Below are 23709 nucleotides of genomic sequence, written 5' to 3' on the forward strand. Positions count from 1 at the left end.
AAAATTCCCAGTCTGCTCTGGAAGTGACTCCAGATTTCTGTCCCTCATTTTAACACAAAGTAACACACTCCTGGAACTGTGCTGTGGAGCAAAAGCAGGCAGTAGGGTTGAAACTGAATAGATCCTGTCTGGATCAACTGGCAGCTTTTGCAGTGGATTTCCGCATGGGGCGGGCATGGAAACATTACACATCAGGAAAACACAGCAATTTCTGAAGGGGAAACATAAAGGGTTTGAGAATCCCTGGCTTAACTGGATCAAAATAATACAAAAGATGTCTTCTTTACATGTGCACCAGACTCTCAACAATACATCTCGCCCTTCCTTTTCATCTTTATCCAAGTCAATTAAGCATCTTATGAAGCAGAAGGCTTTGAGTGGATTGGAGCTTGTTCTTGCCTTGCAAGGGAAAATGGAAAGTGGGGATTCCTTTTTTCTCCTCTCAGCTGGGCTGGGCAGCAGCATCCTTTTGTGAGCGCCAATGATGTCATCGGTAGCCTGGCTTCCTCTTTCTGTCTCCCCTCCCTTCCCAAGTCCTTTAAGGTGGGGGAGGGAGAAAAGTCATTAAGCACTACAGTAAAAGCTGATTCAGGCCACTGGGGTTTAGTCCTCTCAGAAAATGCGTTTGGGAGGGATGATGGAGGAGAGATTGCAGAGTCTGCTCACTGCTGACCTGCTGAATTATGACTTTAATGCAGTCACTTTAATAACCCGACCACCAGATGCAATTTATGGCAGAGCAGGCGCCCAGGCGTTTTCCTTTCTCTGATTACTGCCCCCCTCCCCCAGCCCATTACTTCTCCCTGCTTGCTCTGCTAATGGAAAAATGTTATGTGTCTGTGTGTGATTTTTCTCTCCCTCCCTCCCAAAGCAAGACTTGTTTTCAGGAACTGGTGGGGAATGAGAACCTAATGCACACAGCCGAACAAAAAAATGCCTTCTTCTTCCCTCTTCTTTTCTAAGGCTCCAACCAGGAAATCTGTAATGGAGTCTTATCTTCTTGTTCATTCTGCTTCTGGTGCCTTTAAAATCTCGCCTAAGGAAAGACTGGGGCAAACTAAGCAGTGGCCTAACTGAAGAGGAGTGGTGGCACATGCTAAAAATGAATGGTTTTTGCAACGCATAGCCCAGTGTTTCTGCAATTCCTCAGTGATGTCATGATATCAGGACTGGTGAGAGGCATTGCCATGTATAGACAAATCTACTCAAATGTGTTTACAATGGGACGTTTACATACAACAGAAATGGGCTGGATAGATACTAAATGTCTTTGTTTGTTTGTTTCATAAAATTGATACACTGCTTGATTGTAAAAAACAACAACCCTCAAAGCAGTTTACAAAAAGATAAAACAAGAAAATTGAGAAAAGTTCACATTCTTTAAAACATACAAAAATTAAATTACTAAAACATACCTCAACTTTCTAAATTTCTGGGTAGGCTTGCCTAAACAAAAATGCTTTTCGCAGGTGGTGAAAAGAGTACAGTGAAAGTGTCTGCTTAATCTCAATTGGGGAGTTCCAAAGTGCAGGTGCTGCCTAAATGATCAAGTTATTGCAAATGCAGAATGGGTATGAATTAATCTTTATTTGCGTCAGCCATTGGCCATAGCAATAAAACAACAATATCATAGAATCATAGAATCATAGAATCATAGAGTTGGAAGAGACCACAAGGGCCATCGAGTCCAACCCCCTGCCAAGCAGGAAACACCATCAGAGCACTCCTGACATATGGTTGTCAAGCCTCTGCTTAAAGACCTCCAAAGTAGGATACACAAAGAATAAAAATAAAAGGTCAATTATATAAAATACATTTTAGGGTTTTGAATCAATAGTCAAATCGTGGCTCTTATTCTGATTGCCCCAGTTTAAAAACCTTGCAACCTTTGCTGTCAGCTGTTCATCCTGATATGCCAAGAGAAAGGACACTGTGGCAGTGGATGGGGAGAACGGGTATTATGTGGTAGCGACAATTCTTCCAATGTTTCAATTGTTGCAACACCATCCCGGGACTGCCCAGAGTTGTTTAACAATCAATCCATCATCTAAGGGAACTCTGGGAATTCTAATTCTGAGAGGAGAACAGGGGTCTCCTAGCAACTGTCTTAACAAGCTGCAGCTCCCAGAATTCCTTGGGTGAGAGGGGGAAAGCCATGACTGTTACCATGGTGCTTTAAATGTATGGCCTGAATGTGGCCACAGGCTTAAAAGCAGTAGCGCAGTTAAGTATTTTCAGACTCTAGATATAATGGGTTCCCTCTTTCGATCACTTTGCTTACTTTAAAATATGGCCACCCATTTTGCTGCCTGAGACAATGGACAAGATGGTGCCGCCCTCTGTTCCATTTACAGAAGCTAACTGGCAGTCAAACCTGACTTCAACGCTGGCAATGGGGCGCTGTGCTCCAGTGCAGCAGGCTAGCCTGGGGTGTATATGAGAGGTCTGTGGCACGCATAGCTCTGATCTCCAACAGAGAGGAATGGCTGGGAGGGCTCAGGAGAAATGGGAGGAAGGGGAAGGGGTCTGTCTCTCAAGCATATCCTGCAAGTGTCCCCCCCCCCAAATGGGACATCCCGTTTTCTCATGTGAGCGCACAGCGGCCATTTTGGGTGCTGTGATCTTGCACAATTTTGACCTTGCCTCCTCAAAAGGTGTTTTTTTCAGGGCCACAATCTTGCATGACCCTGAAAAACTGCATCTTTGGGGCTCCATGACTCACACGGGCAGGAAGATGTGCATCCTGGTTTTTTTGGACTCAAAATGTTGGGTGGTATTCTCTAGGCGATCGCCTTACTCATCCCAGTGGTAGACTCATCCCTGCCTGCTGCATTGTGGACCCACCTGCTCATTCTGCTGAGTAGGGCACTAGGCATCGACTCCAAATTCCTGCCCTGAGAGCATCGCTACTTAAAAGAGGCATTCCCTCCTGTGTGACAGAGGAGAAACACCTCCAAAACGGCGTCTGCTGAGATTCAAAAGTACTGTGTGTTTCCCCCCCTTTCTTTAGAAAGCTATTATTTCTGACGTGATTTATGCATATTGGACCAATGGACCAAAATTCATCTGATTTAATCAGTCAAGACTTCTCCAATCTGATGACAGCCCTAAGAAAGCTGGAGAATGTCCCCAGTTTGTCTTCTGAACTTTGGATCTCTCTTTTCTGTTCCCTTCTCATCTAATGTCTAGGCTCTTCCTCCACAGCTTCCCTCTGCTTCATTAGGTAATTTGTATAACTATATTCTAACCCATTAACCTCCATTTGCTGCCAGAGGGTGGAGGGGGAGAGGCGGAAATCACAAATGTGTCACATTCTGATCAATACATTCAATCTCTCTCTCGTACAGAGATGGAAGAAGCTAATAAAGAAAAAGAAAGATTAAGTGCATAATTTTTAAATAACATCCATTGTTCGCTAAAGAAAGTTTAACAGGGAAAAAAGCCACAATCCAGGTCTTTGGTGTGTGTGTGTCTCCGGGATAAGAACAAATGTGTTACATTTTACTCCTCCCCACCCTGCAAGTGTAGATTGTTTCTTCTTCAACAATGAACAATGGCATCTTTCAAAAAGCTTCCAAAAATGACATTTTCGGAGCAGTCCTCTGCAGCTAGTGTTAAATATTTACTAGTGGGTGAGATATCCCTCCTGTTACAGCAAATACAATTTTCTAATGACCTGGATTGTGAACCCGGGTGGATAAATGTAGCAAATTCCTTTAATAATATCCTGCTTCTCTTGCTGTTCAGAAAACACTTTCCCCCAAGCCTTTAAATTTGCCGTGTTATTGCACAACACTGAGCACAGCTCACCCAGTAAAGAGATGTAGAATACAAGGTCAGCTACTGTTTGTTAGAGATAGCCATAAATTATGTTTCGCTTTCTGCAGGAATTTGAGCTGACGTTGAGAATTAATTGACCTTCTTACAACGTATTCTGTATCAAAATAACTATCTTGATCACTATAGTATTATTTTCTCTCCTCCAGAGAGAGAGAGAGATGCATTAAGCCAGCTCATCACAGTGGTAGCAATAGCCTTTACATTTGCTGTGGGGGCGGGAGGGGTGACTTGCAGCCCTTGGCATCATTTCATGCGGTGTGGATTTCAGAGATTCGGTTGTCGCAGCAACACCACACATTCACAGCTTTAGTCTAGTGCTTTAATGGCCATGGTTTCCCCAAAAGAATCCTAGGAACTGCTGACCTCACAGAGCTATAGTTCCCAGCAGTTGTATAAGCTACAGCTCTCAGGATTCTCCGTGACGGTTAAAGCAGTGTAAGAATGCTTTAAATGCATGTGAGGATGTGACTGAGACCAAGAAGCACAGAACTGTAGAGTTGGAAATGGACCCTGAGATCATCTAGTGCAACCCTCTGCAATGCAGGAATGGACAGCTCTCCCATATGGCGATCACTATACAATCTGTTATGTTCTGAGTTGAATAGGATCCAAAAGGCAGCAGTCTGATTGGTCCTAGAACAATAGGATTCAGAATACAGCAGCCTGACTGGTCCTAGAACAATGCAGCAGTATGATTGGTCCACAGGAGCCACCCAATCCAGCTCCAGGTAGAAGTGAATCCACAATCTGATTGGCCTACAGGAGAATCCCAGAATTATCCAATCACGTGCGGCCCATTGTGTAAATAATGTATATAAAGCAGATATTTTGGGGGGACTTTCATTCCTCACTACTATGAGCTGAATAAAGAGCATGAAATCCACACTCGACTCCGAGTATATTTCACAATCCTACAAGGCTTACTGTATTTATAACTCGCCTTGCCTTCAGGGAGTTCAAGGGGAAGTACATGGTTCCTTCCGCACCTCATTGAAACCCTTCAACAACGCTGTGAGGTAGGTTAGACTGAGATAGAGTGACTGGCCCAAGGTCCCCCAGTGAGCTCCATGACTGAGTGGGGGGCAGGATTTGAACCCGAGTCTCTCAGGTTAGCCACACTGGCTATATACACTGTATAGGCAGGCAGAGGACCTGGTAGCCACTCTGTGGTGGCATCCTTATTATTGTTAATGAAATTTCTATATCGCCCATCCAAGGATCACAAGGCGGTTTACAACATAAAAACACAAAAATACACAGCATAGTAGCAAGCACAGGCAGTCAACCGCCCCTATTTGTATGGGGAGGGTATTCCGCAAACATGACAGATGCCGACATTGTAATCTTTTTGGTACCAAGCCAAAACGAAATTTGTTTCCTTAGGGCTCATCCAGACTTCCTTTTATGCTGTGTTTCCAGGCACAGGTCCATGCTTTAAAGCTCTGTGCCTGAGTGGGTTTTCCCCCCGCGTCCTACATTTTATCACTGAATTGGAGCAAACAGCAGTCGGGTTTCCTGCAGATTGCTGTTTGCTCTGATTCAACGGCGAAACACAGTCCTGATCCAAAAGCCGCTTCTTCTAGCTAATGGTTGTACTTCTGATTTGTTCATCTGCGGAACAACTCCCTATTCTTATTTCCCCACCTCCCCTTTTACAGATTCATGCATCTCATGTTAATGCCATGTCAGAACGAAGATGCTGTATAAACTGATGCAGTGGTATCCAGTTCTGCAAGGGTTTCTCTCCCTGAGCCTCCTGCCCCCCCCCAAACCCCCTCTTGCTTGCAACATAAATGGTTGTGTGTGTGTGTTTTAAAAAAAGCATACCTCAGAGGTGGGGAGCTGGAAGTGTTTTCATTGCGGAATAAACTTATGGGCTGTGAAAGCCTGTGATTCAGAAAATTCGCCTGCAATATTCCCCTCAGCTGTTGCCATAGGTAACCAGCCTCTGCAAAACACTATTTACCCTGGAATGCAAGGAGACTTGGAACTCAACAAGGACATTCATTCCAGTTAACCCCTTCCTAGCAGAAAATAAAAAACACACCACACTGGTTTCAGCAGGAACAAAAGAAACCATTTAAAGTCATCATCTTTTATTGGCCTGGCAGGAGTTCCTGTGTCTTTACCAGTTTGGTGACAGGCAGAGACTTAACCAGGTGCCCCCTTTTCAATTCCTGGGAGAATTTTGTTGAATTCTGGTGTGCTGTGCAGGCTCAAGAGCTTTGTCCACCGAAAGATGGCCATCCTACTCTTAATGTACATTTCATCATACTGCTCTGAATGTTCCCACAAATCTTTGCTGTAGGGTTGCCAACTGACCACAAAACAGCTGCCCAGCTGGCTCATGAGTTCTTCTACATTACCTTGCTATGCAGAAAGGAGCAGGTGGACCCTCTCACAGCATGGAGATAAATACAATCACTAATTGTTGCAGATCAATCTATTGTTAAATTATTAGCTGTAAGGGCAGAGTCAAACAGTGGCAACTCTACCTTGTTGTAGTACATGCTGTTATAAAAATAAATGTGGTGGAGAAATAGACTCTTGCTGCCCTGATACTCCATCTGTAGCCACACTATGCCTGCCAATTTGCTACCTTTCCTCTCTTTTTGCTCTTGGCAGTGTGGCCAGTACATTGATCTGAGTTGTTTGGGGGGGGGTTTGCACTAGCACCAGATACAGAGAGGTGCTAGTACCCGGAAACTCCAGAGATGGTCCAATAAATGTAGGTGCCAGTGGTTGAAAATCCAAATCAAACCATCTATGATGCTAAAAACATTTTAAACAGCATTATGATCAACCAATTCTTTTGGCAGTTTGCTGCCCTTTATCAGTACAGTATCTCAAAAACTGCTGCCAGAAGGAAGCTGTCCCACCCTGCCTAATTATAGGGCCGGGCCGGCCAACCTCAGCCCATCAGTTTAAGCTGACTGAGGACAGCCTGTGTGGTGTCAGAATATCAGGCTAGGACCACAGAGACTAAATTTTAAAAATGATAATATTCTTCACTCGATAATTAAGGTCACAGGGTGACCTTGGGAGAGCCACTATCTCTTAACCTGACCTACCGCACAGGCTTCTTGTGAGGACAAATTGCGGTAGTGGAAGAAATCCTATACTTGTCGATCCATGCTGCCCTGATTCCTTGAAGGAAGGACAGAATGAAAATGTATATTTTCTTTTTTTAAAAAGAAACCTTGAGTAATACTGAACTATACATCTTTTGAAGTGGTGTGATTTTTAACTAGCGACGGCGTTAACATGCTCATATAAGCAGGGTGTAGTGGTCCAACCCTCTGCAAAAGTGTACAGGCTGTCTCACTTTCAGCTCCAAACCTTTGGCACCAAATTTATTTTCATCACTTCTAGAAAACGCCATGCAATTCGGCAGCTGGCATCTTCACGATTACCTTCCTTCTGGAAGGGGAAGACATTTCCAGAAACATTTTCCAAAGCCAACATCTGCGCATGAGGAGGTGCATATTTGCCCTGTTTACCAGCCCAGGGTCTTTTGCTGCTTTGCTTTGCTCACAGATGCTGGAGACCTTCAAAGAGCTTAGCTTTAATTATTGCTGACTCACCTGGCCAGGTGTGATTCATTAGCCTGAGGCCCATTTCTTTCGTTCTGACCTTCCCCATCCCCCCAACCACACCTGCAAGCCAAGATTCTTGTCTTCATATGAATGCAAATTTTCCGTAGGTCTGTTATGCTCCCTGCAAAGGTGCACATTTCACCCACCCTGGTTTGGATCTATTTATTTATTTCCCAGTGTTTCGTCTTTACAAGTCAATTGTGCATAAGTGGGGGGAAGCCTGTACTAAAACAGATTAAAATCCAAAGCATTTCTAAGCATAAGGGGAGGTTTGTCTAAACAAGAATGTTTTAGATATCTGCTCGATATCAATAGGCAGGGAGTTCCAAAGATGCTGCCACACTAAATGAACTGAGTTCTTACCAATGCAGAATGAGTATTAGGTGGTGCTTGTAGTCGTGCGAATTCCACTGATCAAAGTGGTCAAATGGGCACATATGAGGTAAGGTGATCTCGTAGGTAGACTGGTCCCAAGTTATTAAGGGCTTTGTATACTAATGGCAAAGGGATGCGGGTGGCGCTGTGGTCTAAACCACAGAGTCTAGGGCTTGCCGATCAGAAGGTCGGTGGTTCGAATCCCCGTGACGGGGTGAGCTCCCATTGCTTGGTCCCTGCTCCTGCCAACCTAGCAGTTCGAAAGCACGTCAAAGTGCAAGTAGATAAATAGGTACCGCTCCGGCGGGAAGGTAAACGGCATTTCCGTGCGCTGCTCTGGTGCGCCAGAAGCGGCTTAGTCATGCTGGCCACATGACCCGGAAGCTGTCTGCGGACAAACGCTGGCTCCCTTGGCCATTTAAGTGAGATGAGCGCCGCAACCCCAGAGTCGTCCACAACTAGACTTAACTGTCAGGGGTCCCTTTACCTTTATACTAATAGCAACATCTTGAACCTGGCCCAGGAGCAGATCGGCAACTAGATTTCAGATCTCTGAGCGCAGGTGTCATGACAAGGTCTCATTCCTGTCAGCAATCATGCTGCAGCATTCTAATTTTTAATATTCTTTGGAGAGCTTACTGACTTCTTTCACAACCAGTATACTGTATAACAAGTATACCAATTTTCCTTCATCCAGTGTTATTGATAACACACATATCAGCAATACAGAAGAGAATGATTTCCAACCAAATTGTTTACTTCATTCATTCAATTGTGCAAGAGTTCTAGGGTTATCACCTTGGAGGTTTTTTTCCCTTTTTTTAAAAAAAGGCCCAAAGGTGCACAATTTAACAATAAATAGGTTCCGGGCATTCAAAATCCAGCCAGGCCAGCCAGAAACCAGTTGGGGGGAATCTGGTCTGACTGGAAACAAGAATTGTGCTGCAAGGCTCTGGATGACCAGGAAATGAACCCAAAAGGCAGCCATGGAATTAAGCACCAAGCATGAATGTAATTCCTTGAGCTGAAAGATTGTGATCTGTTCTCCTTCCCTTTGTGCTGTCCTGCCATGCTGCTAAAGAGGTAAAGGGTAGGCATGGGGGAGAAAGGGGACTCAGTTCATATTTAAAGGCAAACCTACTGGTACCTAATTTGCACCTTCCAAATCAACATGAGAACTGCAAAAACACAGCCATTCTCTGAAGTTCACACTTAGCCAAATCTTGTGATGCGTTTCTCCAGTCAAGCGACATGTACAAAAATGCATATGCTGGGTTGCGGTGTCCATAAAAAGGCATATATTACTGAAAATAGATTGCACCATGCACAATTGCTTTGCAAAAATGTGCATTTTGGGAAGACTAGCACATGAGCATGTGTAGATTTGCAGAAACTTAAATTGAAATGTTGATGGATTTTCATGAGACTTAAAATAAATAAATAAATCAGAACGATATGGAAATGTGAACTACGGATTAGAAAAATGAGTAACTGAAACTGAGAAGTTACAGATAGGTAGCCGTGTTGGTCTGCCATAGTCAAAATAAAAAAATTCCTTCCAGTAGCACCTTAAAGACCAACTAAGTTAGTTCGAAAGCTCATACCAAGAACTAACTTAGTTGGTCTTTAAGGTGCTACTGGAAGGAATTTTTTTATTTTGAAACTGAGAAGCTGACCTCAGTACTACATGAATCCCAGAGGCAACAGGAGGTGCCTAAGCTTCACTAGGGTGCTTACCCCAAGAGCAGGCAACTGCCCCTTTAACTGATCTCCTCTAAGGATGCGCGGGTGGCCACTGAGCCTAGGGCTTGCCAATCGGAAGGTTGGCGGTTCGAATCCCCACGACGGGGTGAGCTCCCATTACTCAGTCCCAGCTCCTGCCAACCTAGCAGTTCAAAAAACACATCAAAGTGCAAGTAGATAAATAGGTACCGCTCCTGCGGGAAAGTAAATGGCGTTTCCTTGTGCTGCTCTGGTTTCGCCAGAAGCAGTTTAGTTCTGCTGGCTGCATGATCTGGAAAAACTGTCTGCGGACAAACATTGGCTCCCTTGGCCAGTAAAGCGAGGTGAGTGTCGCAACCCCAGAGTCGTTCGCGACTGGACTTAACTGTCAGGGGTCCTTTACTTTTTTAAGGATGTGATGCCTACCTAGGACACGCACCTGAAACATTTCAGCCCTCAGTAGGAGTTGTTTGTGTGTGAAGATAAGAGCATAAGATCCCTGCTGGATCAAACCAAAGGCCTAACTAGTCCAGCACCTTGTTTTCCACAGTGGCTAACCAGATGCCTGTGAGAAGCCCACACAAAGGCAGTAGTTCTCTTCTTCTGCCCTTCCTCAGGAACTGGCATGCTGCCTCTGGCCTTAGAGGGAGGCCAGTCCAATATATTTTGCTCCCTTTGACCACAGACAAGATGGCACCCCATCCATAGTCCTCATACAGAAGCCAACTGGGCTGCCAGTCGAATCATTCTTCAACACTGTTGATGGGATAGAAAGTCTCTTAATTGTATTTGTTTTAAATTGATGTTAACTCTTCAGAAATAAATAAATTGTTGTGTCCTTGGGCCAGTCACAGTTTCTCAGCCTCACAGCCTCTCTCAATCCCTCACAGGATTGTTGTGAGGAACAGAGCCTGGTATTCCACATTGAGCTCCTTGGAGGAAAGGCAGGATATAAACTAAAAATAAATAAGGACGCGTTACAAATAATCTTAACAACATCATCTTCCACTACCCCTGAAGGCAGTAGGCTAGTTTAGCAAGTCCAGGTCAGCTGTGTTCTCAAGGAAAGGGGAATACCCTGGCCCTTAGGAGGAACAGGCCGCAGGCTGTCACCACTGCCTCCAGCATCTACCACCTGAGGTGGCTGATTTACTTTGCCTAATGGTAGGGCTGGCGCTGTTTGGAGAACAGGATGTCAGAAAATGTAGGAACAGGATGGACCTGTTCTTAATTTTTCGTTAGATGGAACAGATTCCCTCGTTTAAATAGGCGAAGTAATCTCATTTATTGAACTAATTTCTATCAACCCTGGGCATGCAGTAGTTGAAGCTCTGCATAACTCTTCATCAAGCTGATTAAGAGTTCAGTGTAAGCTTGTATATTTCTACTGCAACCACAGATTGGTGCAACAGAAGGATTTATCTTAACCTATTTTACATCTCGTTCTCTGCTACCAGCAGAACATAGACTATTGATTAAACAAGATCTTTCAAAACGAATTTTCCTCTAGGTTAACCTGCATGGAGAATCTCAGGGATATGTTTTATTTAGTGCACGTGAAACATCCACTGTTTGCAGGCAGGCACAGTTGTGTATGATAAATGCCTCCCACTCCATACAACTCTTAACGCTGCTGTGAAATTAAGACAAATTCTCTTCCTTGTTTGTTACCCTCTCTAGTGGAAAGGGACAGGTATTTATTGGGAGATGAGATGAGAGGAGAGGAGAGGAATATTTCTTATAGGTTAGCAAGTTAGCATGCCAGGGAGTTTTCCTATGTGGAACACCATCTGGTTCTATGATGGGCAAAAGTGTCATTCCTCATAACCTGGAAGGGATGGTTTGAAAATTCTTTGCCCGCTTAGAACAAGCGAGGGAACACATTCTGAAAGAGAAGCCTGAGCAGCCCGGGCTTGGGCACAAAAGGGTTACAGGCTGTTCTGCTGCATCCTCTGGAGGCAGGCAAAACCAAGTGTGAGACAGTGAGGTCAGCATTACCTTCCACTGCCTAGGGCCCCTTGCCTGACAATGCCGACATTCCAGCACATTCCAGCCTTCCACAATAAGAGCCTTCATTGCTCGTATTTCCTGACCCCTCTAGATTAAAGCATGCAAAGTTCGAGATATATATATATATTGCTCGGCACCACAAACGCACATAATACGTTGCACCAGAAATAGACGGATGGGAAACTGTCTGCAGCTGTTGCTGCATAACACTCATTATCTGTGCCAAGCTCATCAGCAGAGGGAAGCATGTAGGGTGAGGGGAGAGAGGAGGCAGAAGCAGGATGTGCAGCCCAGGAGTCCCAGGGTTCACAGCCGGTGGGAGAACTGCCAGATTGCGCCGCACCATTTTCCTGATCCTGAAAGCCGCCTGAAAAGCGAAGGGAATGGAGAGATAATAGAGGAAGCGCGAGGTGTAAATACCACCCCTATTAGAGATATTGCATGTTATCTGTCTGTTCAAAGAGGTAACCTTTTAGTTCAGCTATGGGACTCACTCACACAGGAGGCAGTGATGTCTGCAAGGAGGACTATGCAAGTTCATACAGAAAGCTATCAATGGCTACAAACCTTGATAGCTATGCTGTGCCTCCCTGGCCAAAGGCAGTTAATGCTACTGAGTACCAGTTGTTGGAAACCTCAGGAAAGGAAGACTCATCTTGTGCTCAGATCCCGCTTGCCTGTTTCCTGCAGGTATTTGGTTGGCCAGTGTGAGAACAGGAGGCTGGACTAGACGGGTCATTGGCCCAATCCAACAGGCTCTTCTTATGTTCTTCGTAATGTCTTTAAATGAAATATTTAAAAAAGAATATATCTATGTAAATGCCGTTCTTATAAATTTAGCTCACTTCCTTACTAAAACAGGAGTGGGAAAGTGGATCCAGAGGTGGCCAACTGTCTGTGCACCCACCTATCAATCGATGTCATATGATGTCAGGTGATTTAAATGTCAAGGAAGAACTGGAAGCCCTCTCTAACAGGCTGTGTACACACCACAAAGCACATCTGAAGCACAGTCTTTTCCCTCAGAGCATTCTGGACACTGTCGTTTGCCCCTCACAGAGTTACAGTTTCCAGCAACCCTTCACAAACTACAGCGCCCAGAATTCTTTGGAGGGAGAAAATTGAAGGCTCTGAATATGCCTTCAGAGGTATGAGGGGTATACAGTCTTGGATAATTCAAACCATGGTTCCAAAGGGAGAGTCTTCCTTTGCAGTTCAATCCAGGGCTACAATGACAATGAATGTTATTACGCTCATATTAAAGACTGAGGTTGGGCGGACTGAAATGTGCAAAACAACAACTTGCTTAAATCTTCCAAGAAAGTTCATTGCAGCACAGGATTTAAACTCGGGTATTTATATTATTATTTAATATGTTCAAGTGTAGTATGGCCTGCCTTTAGCTGGTATGTATTATGATTTTTCTTCTGTTCACCTGTCTTTGTGGTTCTATAGTAATTTGAAAACTAATAAAAATAATAGTAAACAAAAATCTATTGGGCTTACCCCCAGGTAATTTTTTGATATGACTGCCATCTCTATCTCTTAGACCTATCCTCCTCGACTGTGTCTAATCCTGGCTATCAGCTACTATAAGCCATGATGGCTAAAAATAGAATAACTATATTCACGGGCAGTAAACCTTTGACATTCACTTCTCTGCGACAAACAACAGAGAAGAGCTCTCTCCATCATGCCCTGCTTATAAGGCTCTGACCGACTGTTGCTGGAAAGACTTTTGCTTTACTATATGCACCTCTGTCTGATCAAGCAGCACCTTATACTCTTAGATTAAGAGAAGGAAACAGACAGAACCCATCAGTGTGCCCTAGATAGCATTTGTTTGTTTCAAAAGCCCGGGCTTTATAATTCTGGTGGCAAACTGAGGTCACACATTGTTTGGGGCTGTCGAATCGCAGATATGACACATGTTACAAATAGGCCATCTCTGCACATTGCATCTTCAAGGTGTAGACTGAAATGTTGATGTTGAGTTTCTTCAGGGAGAAGGTATCAGATGGGTGAAGTTCAGGGAAATTTTTGTTGTGGTCCTCTCATCTCACTCAGGGGCATAAAGGTGAGGACCAATAGGTAGGAACAGCATCCTCTGGGCCCTAGAACAGACTGGATAGGCTTCAGATTTGTGGGGTCTACTTGGGTTTCCCCCCCAATAAGAACCATGAGGTATGGTATACCAACCAGGGCCAGGTGCAAAACAGTGGCTCAGCCAGACTGACTTATGCTAAACATGAAGGATCAGGGTGTTTCTTGGCTCAGCCCAGGCTCACAAGTCCTTTCACACAAAAGTCCTGTCCTGATTTCTCCCCAAGCATTCCTTTTTCAGCAACCTAATTTAGGAGGGGAAAGCTTATTGGTTGTTGCTCATATTAGACAATTAGGAGCCACAGACCCTTGCCAATCTATTTCAAATCATCCAAATATCTATTGACAGATACTGAACTGCCTTCTGCTTACTGTCCAACAGTGAGGATCAATAGGTCTGGCCAGTTTCTTTGTGCCCTCGAATGACGTCCCAGAATCCTTTAACAGTTGACCTGAAGGAAGGTACTGCCAGGAAGTCAACAGATTAAAGCTTCCTTGAAGGTAGGAATTTTGAAAACCACTGCTACCGTAGGAGATGCTTAAAAAAAATACAGTTGGACTTCCCCCCACAATGTGCTCTTCATACATTCTTCTTTCTCTCTCTCCCCTTCTCTTTTCAGCTTGTGTTGTTGAAGGCTTTGATCTCCTGAATTCCTGTGGGCAGCTCTTGGCTTGCGCAGTCTACCCTTCATATGGCCCCTGACCAAAAGATCTCGAAGCTTGGAAAGCAACGAAGAGGGGGAAGGCCAGGCAGAACAAAAATAACCTTCCTGTAAAAACAGCTGTGTCTCCCTCCTGCCCACCCCAAGGCACACAAGGAGCCATGTGGACAAGTTTAGAAGGTAAAACTCTAATCGGGTGCTGGGAGGAGTGAGGCCAAAAGTTTAATTTAGGATAAAAATGCAAACCCCTTAAATCTCTTAGTGTTAGGCTTTAACCTTGCCTTGACTCTGCAGAGATAGCACTAAGGAAGGATGAGCTTGTATTAGAAACAGAATTCTCTCTCTCCCTCCAGCCCTTCTAAGCTGCCTAGCACCATTACTACAACTTACCAATGTAGAGTCAATCTTCCATATTGATTTCTCAGTCTGTTAAGGGTTGGGCACTCGTTTCCCCCACTGCTCCATTGATGTAAGTGTAACTGGAGCACTGGTATGGCGCTAGAATAATCTGAGCATGCATGCTTTCTTTACGGTGGATTTAATGTGGGCACTTGGTCGCAGGTAATTCTGTGTTAAATCAGATTTACGACTGCACTATATCCTATGCTGCTTTTCAGCTGCTGCCACTCAAGGAAAGGCCTGAGCTGGCATAGCACAGCAGTGCAAGTACCATCCGGTGCCATCTAGCTACCTTGTGCTTGCCAAGGGGATGCCCTTTGTTTCCTCCTTAGTGCAGAAAATCCTGGGTGCTTCAAAGCAACGCAAGTGATCCAGGACCGCTTCATTGGCTATTTAAACACCACGCAGACTGTTGTCAACAACAGCCCTATTTTTGCGTCTGGGGAGCCAGCAGAGCAGCCTCTACTTCTGTGCTTGGTTTCTGATAATAAGGAAGAATAAAAATAGAATTTGAGGGTCCTGAGATCCCATCTGTTGTATGAATCATTAATTAAGACCCAGCGTGGTGTAGTGGTTAAAAATGTTAAGAGCAGGATTGGAAAGAGCCAGGTTCAAATCTCCCACAAGTCAGGAAGCTCCTCCTGTTGCACAAGGTTTGGAGGGTAGAAGGCCCAGAGAGGCATGTAAATGGTCCGAAACAGCTTGAAGAAAAGGGCAGGAGAAAAATGCAGTCAACAGTAATAACCAATCAATATACAAATCCAGCCTCCGTGCTTTTAATAAATTGACATGGCTTCCTAGGAGCTTTCCGTTGCTATTTTCTACTGTTTTAAATAGAGTTTAAAAGAATGCATAAAGCAAACACTCCAAATGCATACATACACATATGTGCACACACACCACTCTGTATGTCACCCAGCATCTATTTATACATATTATTGTGATAGGATTAATGATCACTGTTGGTTCTTTCGGCATGTCTGATGGATTTCCAGTCTCTTAAAAAATCAACAATGGATACTTTGCTCCCCATGTCTCACCCACATTCCTCCTGTAAGTTTCCCCAAGTACAGCTAAATCCCACACTTCAACACAGGGGACCATTATCAGGCATTTAGAAAGATCCTGCTGAAGGCCTAAGAGACAGCCTTTTCCGATGGTGGTCCCTCTTTAAGGAATGCTCTCCCAAAACAGAGTCACCTGATATCTACAATAACAGTGACAGGCAAAGGCTTTCCTTTCCCCCAGGCATTTGATTGTTAATTTTCTCTGCTGTTTGGAGGTTACTACTGCTGGTTAACTTATAGTGGCAATCATGCTGATATTGTTAGAGGGTGGTAGGCATTTTCTTATTACGGTATCTTGAGAAGTGGTATATGACCCCGTTTTAGTGCTTTGTTGTTTACTGCGCTTTTGAAAAAATGTCCCCCCCCCCATTTTACTGTAAGTAGCCTTGAGACAACAATAACATAACAAAGCTTTGTTCTGAATTCATATACTGTATTCCGTTAACCACATCCTTTCTGCGTTTGCTTCTTTTTCCAGCAACTGGAATATTTTGCTGCAGAAAACTGATTTTGGGTGTAAGCTGCTCATTTTAACAGCTGAAAATTTCCCCAGACCAGAATAAATTAAGTCTGGCCCATCTTTTTAACACACTGAATTTTCTATAATTAAGGGAACATAAACCCTCATTGTTTTCCTGTCATACAATCCCCAAACAACACATTGGATGATGATGATATTATTATTATTATTATTATTATTATTATTATTATTATTATTATTATTATCCTGGATTAAAACAACTTGGTTTTGATAATTTCATCCAAAATGCAGCCAGAATGTGAGCTTTCCTTTACAAGGCGAAAGAAGGTGACATCCTGAGACAGACTGTGACATGGCAACATTAACAGAATGTTAATTCTCCAGGATTGGGCGAGAATTGATTTGGAATCAAAAGTGTAGGAAACCGAGCCTCAGTTTTCTCGTTGCCACCTTCTTAAATGCAAACATCCCCTCTCGGTTATCGGGGGGGGGGGGCAGGCATATTATGGGCGACTCGAGGATGCATTAATTGGGCAAGGGCCACGTTTCCTTCCTAATAAACAAAGGTGTCGGGCCAAAGAAGAGCAAGCAACTCCACGCTCCCTTGCCAGGCAGAGGCCGCGGCTGCTCAGCAGATGGATTGATTCGGGTGGCGAGAAAACGATATTTAGAGGTGCCTGAAAGCACTTGGCAAGTTCCAGGGGCTCGAGCCACCCAGGGGCGGTGTTGTGTGTGCGTGCTTGAAACAAGCAATCCCAAAGGAATGCCCCCCCCCCAAAAAAAACCCCTGTATTTATGAAATCTTTCAGACAAAAGTAGTTCACAAGCAGCGTATTGTGTTTGGGGGGAATGAATTATGAGACAACAGCTGAGCAAACCAAAAAAGCAGCCGCCGCCATTCTGGCTTTGAGTAGCGGCGAGAGCGCCTGTCAAGGAAAAACTGGGCGCGACGTGGAAGGAGGAGCCATCGCGCCTTTTTCCCGGCGTATGAAACATGGAGCCGAGTGCGGCAGATGAGGGAGAGAGATGCCATGCAGAAATCCCCCCTCCTGCCCAGCTGGGAATCCGGTGGGGGGTGGGGAATGCAGTAAATGGGAAATTGGTCCCCGGCACAAAACTCTCCCATGCCTGAGGAGACCCGCCCGGATGGCTGCCAAAGCGTGAGAAAGAAAGAGTCCGGATATCGGGTTGCCTCAGGTCCCTCCTGCATACATGCATTCAGCGTCGCCCGGTCTCTCTTGATGGTGCAGCCATCCTGATCTGCTCCCCCAAAGCTGACGTGGAGCTGAGCATTCCTTGGGATTTCTTGTCTCTTTTTGCAAGGCCGTTATGCAACATAAGAGCCTGCTTGCTGCATTCGCCGCCCTTTGCTTGGAGGTGGGGTGGGGTGGGGTGTTACTTTATCAGTCTTCCTGCCAGTCGTTCGTTCGCAATGCATTTCCCCCTCGCTTTGCACAAAAAAAGTGCTTATCATAGAATCACAGAATTGTAGAGTTGGAAGGGCATCCTGAATGAGGACCATCTAGTTCAACACCCTGAAATGATGCTAAAAAAGGGGATATGTCAGTTGCGCTAGGGCAACAGAAACCTTTAATCTGCTTTAACCTCGCACACCTAGAATCCCTCCTGCGATATGGTGACAGTCTAGGGCAGGGCCAGATTTAGGTTCGACGAGGGCCTAAGCTTCTGAAGGTAATGGGGCCCTTTATGTGTCCAGCTGTCCTTTGTCAACAATAAGTCACTTTTTTGTGTTGAATATATGTGATACATGATATGAATATGGTGATATTTTAGGGAGCAGGCTAGCAGGGGGGGCCCATTACTTACATCTTAGGAGCCTACACAACACATAACACTGTTGCTGTATTAGAAAATAAATAAATAAATTGTCCAGTAGCACCTTAGAGACCAACGAAGTTTGTTCTTGGTATAAGCTTTCGTGCGCATGCACACTTCTTCAGATACGCACACATGAAAGCGTATACCAAGAACACGTTTAGTTGGTCTCTAGGGTGATACTGGACAATATATATTCCTATTTCAACTACGTCAGACCAACAGTGCTACCTACCTGAATCTAGAACTGTTGCTGTATGTAGGTTTTATTTTATTTGTTTTTTATCTTATATTTTGGAAATGTACATCCAGGTGTTTTTTCTTTAATTTTTTTGGGGGCCCCCAAGAGACAGGCCCTATAGGAGCTATAGCTTGTTTAGCTTATATGTAAATCCGGCACTGGTCTGGGGTGAGGCACCCTCCCCGGTTGGTACATCAGCCTTATTCTCTAGTGAGGTATGGAGAAGCTATGTTAAGGCTACTAAAAATCAATCAATCAATCCAGGGCTGGTGACAGTGGAAATTTATTATAATTCATTTATATCTTTTTTAAAAAAAGGTTTATAAAGTATGGACCCTTGAGTGGAGAAAAGCAAGCAAAGGGAAGTGCCCCTTTTATGCCCCTAACATTAGAAGTAGCATGTAGGATCTGCAACAAAATTTTGCAGACTAAAGCCCTGCTCAGGTTCCAGCCACTGCCCATGCTCTTTCCTAGGATATTCTACTATGTTCCCTAACCCCTCTGGGTTTTTATCCCCCCCTCACCCTGTTCCAACATTCATCCAGCATTTTGTGGCTGCTCAGCATGCTCAGTCTTTGCTGGGCTCTCTTCAGGGATTCAGACCTTAACATGCCCTACCCCACAAATCCCCCTGGATTCCTCCAAGCCTGCAAATACCTTTCTTGTCTCTGGATACTACCATTTTGGCTCAGGATCCGCACGTGTAGAATGATATATGATAAGTTGCTGTTGTTATTCATAAATAATAATGATGCTGATGATGCAGTATTTTTGCTTTACGGAGCAGCATCAAAAAAAGAGACAAGGTCCTTCCCACAAGGATCTTACAGCTGAAATACATTATTCCAAACTTTTCATTTTCAGTCAACAGAAGACGGCATATATCAGTAATACTTGGCATCTCAGAAGGGTGCCATGCTTGACAGAACTCGCTGAGTTTTGCTTTTCTCAGGTGTTGTGCTTGGGAAAAGATGGCATTCCTTCCAAGCGCTGCATTCACATGGCTACTGACAGCTTCCTTTAAGCGACTGTGCAGCAAAGTGTTGAATGAAGTGTGAAAAGCTGTATTTTAAGGCCAGCATAACCAAAGCGTGACTTCTGGATCGAAACCAGAAAACAGAGGAAGGGGGGGGGGAAGTAAGGAGAATTCACGACCCCAGGGTTGGCCTACTTTCAGACTGAGTTGCTAGTTCTTGATTTCTTACAGTAGCCACAATCCATTCAAAGCCTCTTCTGTCAAGAACAGCTTTTATTTTTATTCGGATGAGCGAGTTATTATTTGCTAGATTCATTGGTAAACTGTACATGTAAGCACAGCCAATACGTCACGGCCACACTGTTTGACCAAGGGCAGAGGATGCCGATAATCCCTGGATCAGCTGTCCCAACTGAAAACAGGAAGAAGGAGGCCTGGACCTTTCTTTAAATGAGCAAATTGGATGGGGCTCTGGCAATGCTGACTTACACTGAGTCAGCAGAACCACACAACTCAACAAAGAATATTTATTCACACATGAATTATTCAGCCGGCTTGAATAGCATCTCTGCAACAGCAATTCTGCAAGCAAGTTATTGCACACACATAGGCAGTCGTCCAACCACAGCTGCAAAGCGGAATCAGGATAGTTCTCTTGACCAGTCAAGTGGGGGAGAGGCAGCCTCTTGCTTCTGGGAGCCGCTGAGGCAAAATAGTAGTCAGAGCTTCCTTTGCAAAGTGCTGGAAGTCAGCAAAATGACACGGAAGTGAGTTCCTTTTTATTTAGCCTCATGTGAAAGTTTTCTGTGACAAATTGAGAGGTTTTTACCTATGCACCACCCCGATTTTAATTTTAAAGAGACTTTTGAGCAAACCTCTGTTCAGGAGGCTAAGATCCGAACCAACAGACTGAAGTTACACGAAAGGATATTACGACCTAAACATCAGGAAGAACTTTCTGACCATAAGAGCTGGTTCAACATTGGAACAGACTCCACTGAGAAGTGGCGGACTCTCCTTCGTTGGAGGTTTTTAAGCAAAGGTTGGATGGCCATCTGTCATGCATGATCTAGTTGAGATACCTGCAGAACAGGGGGTTGGACTAGATGACATTCCGGGGTTCCCTTCCAACTCTACAATTCTATGATTCTATTGTATCTTTTTAATAGACTCAAGACAGACCCACAGAGCTGGAAGAAGCCTTGAAGAAGCTGAGAGGAGCCCTCACCAATTTGGTTCTAGTCAAGAGGTTTCAGGTTTCGGCTCAGTCCTGGTTCACTGAAAGACAAAACCCTTTCTGAACTGATTTTAAGGATAGGTTTAGATTCTGTGTGATTCCCTAGGTGCCTAGGATTCCCATGCACATTTTACAGGCTATATACTGAAGCATAGAAAGCGAGAGGGGCTACAACTTGCTGGAAACCCTCCAAAAAACAATTGCCTACTTGAGGGACTGAAACCCAGGTCTCCCAGATGGGTGTTCACTTCACCACATACCATCTCTGTTTCACATATTTAGGCTGCATGCATAATATTCATCTGGATGGAGGCATATTTTCCACAATCTCTGAAGTTGCTTTTCTTGGCCGGACTACTGTCTGGCCAGAGAAGAGACCCAAAACTTTTGTTTGAAGTAGTAGCGAAGCTTTGGCAACCCTAAACGAGGAAAAGGTCGGAACGTTTCAAGAAAGTGTTGGGCTTTGCTTTCTCCAGACAGAGCCCAGTTGTTGGTGATGTCTCTCAATTTCCCCCTGCACATGGAATTCAGGCTTGGCACGAGTTTCGCAGCTGCGGTTGCTGCCGCTAGCCTTGTATGCAAGCGAGCTGTTTCCCAAGTCCTGGTCACACATTCATGGCCCTTTTCCTGCTTTGATGCTTGTTCAGATTCCATTAGGATTTAATGAGGAACCCACCAGCCTTGACAAGCAGAGCGGCTGACTCATGGCTGAAACCAAGGGCAAGCCTGAGATTGGGAATTATCCAGCAAATTAGTTTGTCACCTTTGGCTCTGCGTTCGCCTGCACAAAAGCATGGGCCTGGTTCCACCCTCTCCCTGGCCCCACAAACCCAGAGGGAGCTTGTGTTAGCACGATCACTGCAATATTGCAAGCAGGAACCTCTTGAAATTCTCCCTATTTGTGGAGAGAGGAACTGGGAGGATGATTTCTCTTGCATTGATAAGAAATTCTCCCAACAGCTCCTTATTTATTTATTACATTTCTATACTTCCTTTCTGGCAAGGGCACCCGAGGCAGATTATCAATGTAAAATATTTTTTAAAAATACATTATATAAAATGTAAAGTCCCTGTTGGTGGGGGGGCAGGCTGAGGTTGTCTTTGGCTGCTTGCCTGCCTCCTTTTGCTCTCTTCTGCCTCCCCACAGGACAGATGGTGTCCATTTCTTGGGGTGAGGGCTGCAATTCGACAGTGGCAGCAGTTCAGCAGCTTTTATCTTCTCCAAAGGATTGTTTTGTTTTTGTTCTTTGCTGCTATTCCAAATAGCAAGAGCAGCAGTGTTGGCTGCCTGGCTGCCATCTTGTCTCTTTTATAATGCTCCAGACCTCACATCATTCCAGGGCCTTTAGGGTGGCGGTGGTGGTGGTGGAATTTCAGCTTCCACAAAAAAATGGTGGAGAATATATTTGGAGAGTATTCTGCAAGGTGGCCATTTTTTTTAGGAGGCAGCAAATGTTTGTCAGAACGTTTGTCAGGAAAATGTCTTCTGAGAAGTTTTGGGAGGTAAGAACATTAGAAGGAAGGTGGGAACATCGGACGATTCCTGCTGGATCAGACCCATCCAGCATCCTGTTCTGTGGCCAAGCAGGACCTGAGCACAACAGCACTCCCTCCCTGGCCTGTGCTGGAAATGTGCTTTCCACTCTCAGGTTGTTTCCTTTCTCTTGTTTGCAGAGCCACAAAGATACGGGCTCTTTTCTCCACAGGCAGGGACAATCTGGGTCATGCCTCCAATTTTAAATATTCACTACTTCTTAAAAAAGAATTATCTCCCTCACCCTCAACGTATGCCAAACTGCCCAGTAACTTCACACTTGGAGTTCTACACTTTGGTTTTAATACACATTTTTGTTTGGTTAAGTAAACTGGTTTACAGCTTGCAGTCATGCATGTTACCCTAAGACACGTCAAATGAACGCTTGTCATGTTCACACATCGCATTTTAAAGCGTGCTTTTAAAACAGCCTCGGTGTACACACACAAATTGCTGCTTTATGAGAATTGGCCCTAAATTTGTCTGCTCAGACCATGGATGCCAACATCTAAAGCTGCAAAGTTGTTGAGGAAGACATTGCTTGATACCTATTAATAGCCTAATGTTTTAGTGTTATGCTTCTATTGCATCATGCAATTGCTTTGGGATGTTTCATAGTAATCAATTTGTAAATGAAATAATGGATAAATTTGCTATCCTGTCGTTCGGTCAAGGGAGACCCAAACATGGCCTACAGGTGAGGGAACAACTGCACTTTGAGATGAAACAACTGACAATACCTGTGTGGTTTAAATCAGCAGTGTTTACACAGCCTTTGTCCTCAGCAGGGCTGGCATCACCACCCAAGCTGCTAACAGGGTCAGCTATTGACCCCTGCCCTAGCCCCGTTTTAAAGTCTTGCTGCCATTTTAATTTCCCACAGTTCTCCTGATGTGGCATTGCTTCAGGGCACTGCAATAATTTTTAAATGGCAGCTACACAGTGCTGCTAGTGTTGGGGCACAAAGTACTGTTAGGTGAGGGCTCACCTGAAGGCACTTTGTCCTTCAGATCAGGAGCAGAGCTTGTCTCCCAGCCATCTCTTGTCCTACTCTCACCCGGGCAGGGGCTGCATCAAATGACAGCGGAGGAAGCCTAGTTGAAGAAGGAAAACAACAACAGCCTGCATAAGCTCAGCCTGACCAATCTGCTCCCTTCCTCAACTATCCCTGGCTGGCGAGCCTTTCGATCAAAAGCTGTCCTAGACACAGATCTTCTGAATGGAGGTGGTCACCCACAGCCACCACACAAGGCTCTGGGATGAAGGGAAGGCCGGAAGAATAAAGGCGGCCGCTCCCCGATTGCACTCCTCCCTGCAAGCTGGCCTCCCTGATGCTGAGTCAGCAGCGTCTGACAAATTAGTCAACAGGATGACTGCTGGGCTCCCGGCTTCTGGTAATTAACGTTGACAAAGCTCTGTGTGTATGTTTGCTTCTGCGCCTGCTCGCTTCCCAGGCAGGAGGAGAGCCGCCAGGAGGGGAGAACGGAGGGGAGAGAAAAATGGAGCAGTGGCTGCTGATGCTTCCTTTGCAAAGGCTGGGAATTTACATTTCCAATCCCAAGACAGGCAGCCACAGCCACATGGCTTTGCTTCCAACCCTTCCTGCATCCTTAAGGGTCCAGGTGGGATG

The 23709-nt window shown here is 44.8% G+C and overlaps 1 long non-coding RNA gene across 3 annotated transcripts in view; it reads left to right on the top strand.

The window, feature by feature from the left end:
- Window positions 1–23709, top strand: part of LOC309538859 — a 94967-nt gene that overhangs the window by 22988 nt on the left and 48270 nt on the right. For 2 of the 3 annotated variants that reach the window (XR_014222406.1, XR_014222407.1), the window contains exons 3-5: window positions 14029–14147; window positions 14267–14488; window positions 23145–23473. This is a non-coding gene — a long non-coding RNA (uncharacterized lncRNA). The remainder of the gene's footprint in view (window positions 1–14028; window positions 14148–14266; window positions 14489–23144; window positions 23474–23709) is intronic. The other variant, XR_014222408.1, reaches the window with a different exon arrangement.

Source organism: Podarcis vaucheri (assembly GCF_965113315.1).
Source record: "Podarcis vaucheri genome assembly, chromosome: 1".
Lineage (NCBI taxonomy): Eukaryota > Metazoa > Chordata > Lepidosauria > Squamata > Lacertidae > Podarcis > Podarcis vaucheri.